Below are 3,480 nucleotides of genomic sequence, written 5' to 3' on the forward strand. Positions count from 1 at the left end.
TTTATTATAGTGATTGAATCACTCAACTTACTAATTTTAAGCCAATACAACATAAGTTGGTTTCAGTTCCATACATTCTAGCTTATTTGGGGTTTATGTCAACCATTCTGACATAGTTGTCTCAAAATATTATCTTGGTTCATTTTAAGGTTTTATTATATTGATTGTCTATCAATATTTTCCTTTTTTTTGTGATAATCTATATGAATAGGGAAGATGGTTTTGTACATACTGCCACTATTCTGCAAATATATGCAATGCATGTGCAAAAATTATAAAATGACAGAAACAATCAGTTATCAGAATATTGAAAAATATTCTAAAACAATAATATTTACTCGAATATAATTAGATAAAATATATAGTGTTGACATCTTACAAGATAATATTTTCATAATTAAATAAATGATGCACATAAAAAATCAAGACCATAATTTGAAAATAGTGCTAAGCTAAAAAGATATATTAACACAAAGTAGATGGGGAAAAAAAAAACCAGTAAAGGAAACAAGTATTTTCAATTTTAAAAAGAGAAATTCTTCTCAAAAACATAAAAAGAGAAAATGTGGTGAATATGAAAGCAAATAAGATACCAAACAGCAAAAGCTTTCTCCTAATGTCCATTTGAAATTAATGTAATTAAAGAAACAAAATGATTAAAATCAAGTGACATACTTGTAGTTACAAATTTTACATAGTTAAATTTAAATTATAGTATGTTACTATTATATAGTAGTAAGTAAGAAACAAAAGATACGTATTGCATCATGCTCTGTTAGCCATCTTCTTGGTAAAGTTCTTATGAAAAGTAATAGTTAACTTGCAGGGTAAGATGGTAGAACTTATCCCAAAACTGGACGTCAACCATTGCAAGAACAAATTACGAAAGAACAAATTTCACTAATATAAATGGAGATTATGTAACTCAGTTTGTTATTCGCCAATAAAATAAAAGAGGGTCAACACCTTCTTTTCACCAATTTTTCTATGTTTTTGATTTGTTAAAAAAATTATAGTTGAACGAAATAATTCCTTCTTCCCCCTTTGGATCACACACCATGTCAAGCTGCCTTGCATATCTATGATGGCATTTGATAGAGAGGATAAATTAATTTGGGGGCATCTCCTCAAACTAGGATATATCTAGGCAAATATCCAAAAGAGTTTTCTAGCTACATACCCAAAGGCATTCTTAAATAGCTATATCAGTACAAGCGCCAAAAAAGTGATCGAGAGAGGGGATAGTTCTATTTTACCATTTGGATAGAATAAAATTATTCTATGGAACAAACGGTATTTACCCTCTCCAACTACTAGTTTATCCTTATCCACTTTTTGATACACCAAAAGGTTGGACGGTGATTTTGTGATTGTAATAAAATATTTATTAACATGAGATTTGATGCACTCTTTTTTATTTTATTTTAATTTTTTGTTGAAAAGATGAAATACTTTATTGATACGAAACAAGGCTAGCTACAGAAGCATCCTTTTTTACAATAGCCTTCAGCAAGGCCTTTCGAGCAAAGAGCTATACACTCAGTCTATTCAAAATAGTAAGCCAGCTACAGGCCTAAACAATCATAGTAATTTACAAAATTTTGATAGCATTGGCGAGAAATTAAAGGTGGCATTGCACAGTAGAACTTCGTCCTCCAAACCCAGAATGCCAACTCCAGACGTTATGAAGGCTAAAGGTCCTTCTCTGTCCTCGCCCATAGGAATATTCAATTCTGACATGGGTTACCATTGTTCATGCCAACGGCAGGCTTCAGATAAAATAATATCTTTTGCGACTGGATTGACAATATGCTTAGTCTGCTGATACCATTAATTATCAAACAGATCATCAAAGAGCATTACCCTTATATGAAAATCCAAATGAGCAGCATATGTCGCCTGAGAGTTCTGAAATGTATGTTGAGAAAGGATGGGATGTAGTAATAATTAAACCTAATGCACCTTTTATTCTCTGTACTTATGCCTTCAATCAAATATCACAAAGTGACTCATCCCGTGGAATAGCCAATCCTTTCTGGAATATAGAGATATCCCTCCAAAATTTATCCCCACGATCAGACATAGTCGAAGCTGGTTTCGAATTTGTTCTATCATAAAGCATCTTGACTCAAAGGACATCTCCTATTGTAGACTCTCGTTTGAGACCACGATACCACTTGCTTTCTTCTCTCTTTAAGGTCCATCCTTTCCATCTCCCAAGCAATTCACCCCTCATGATGTAAAGGTCGGTTGAATATTGTCTCTCAAGATGTAGGTGGCTTTGTGGTCCTAGACTATTTCTTATTGGCTAGAAATGCCTCCACATCCACTCACACCACTCTTTCAAACCAAACAACTCTACCCGACTTCACCTACGACATCATTTCCTCACCTTCATGCGAAAGAAACCTCTATTCGACCTCACCTAAAATGTCATTTCGTCACATTCACGCCAAAGACCACCACCAGTCGTACCATCATCACCCTCTTCCAAGTTTTGCCTCCATGCTTGATGGGCCGTCTGGCAGGCGATGTTTCTCTGGTGTCATCACTGCCAAGGAAGGCAACGGACGAAGGTTGCTAATTGGCTGAGACAGGCGCATGCCTGCTGCATCCGAGCTCATTGGAATGGACCATGGCCTGAGTTTTTGGGTCCAAAAATGTTTTTAAGCTTGATGCGAGCTAGTCTTCTTGGCCTGGCCCATGGCCCGTAAGGCTATTTGAGATCGAGTCTAGAACCTTTTCCTTTTCCTCCACTCTTATGGACGTTAATGGCGAGTAGGACGGGACGAGCAGACGTAAGTGGTGGAGCGTACGGTAGGATGGGTGGTAGAGGGAAGTATGGGCATAAGGGGGCAAGCCGTGGCGGTAAGAAGTGCGGATGATGCTAGGCAAGGGCATGGTTATCTTGGCTGGTTTGGCCTGTTCTAAAGATTTGGGATCAGAACGGGCTGAACCTATGGGGCGGTGGCCGAAGCCCAGTCCATTGTCAGTCACATGTCTGTGGACCAGTATCAACGCCATCCAACCAATGCAGGTTGTTGTTTCACGTCTGAACACGGTTAAAAGGCCTTATTCCTCTTTTAGTTCTATTAGAGATTAGAATGGTGAAGCAAGGCATCTGGATAGTCTGGGCGCAATAAAAACTTATACTTTACTGGGTACATCATGCAAAACAGAGATAGCGAGTTTTATCATAAAATCCAATCGTGGCACATTATCCATGTTTATCGTGCTCCAAAAGCAGCTTAACACATCCTCAATTTTTATGTATGTGATGGACAATGATGCACCAATTTTTAATAGCTTGCACTTTTGTAGAGTCAAAAAGATCGAAATGTCACACCTTGCAAAAGATCTCATGTTAGGATTTCCGGCTCTGAAAATCAGTGAATATATAACAATATTTCCCCATGCTTCTTTGGACATGTTTTCCCATCATGATGTCATCCAATTTCAAACAAGAATTTGATTGAAAAA

This window comes from Elaeis guineensis, chromosome 4, assembly GCF_000442705.2.
Source record: "Elaeis guineensis isolate ETL-2024a chromosome 4, EG11, whole genome shotgun sequence".
NCBI lineage: Eukaryota > Viridiplantae > Streptophyta > Magnoliopsida > Arecales > Arecaceae > Elaeis > Elaeis guineensis.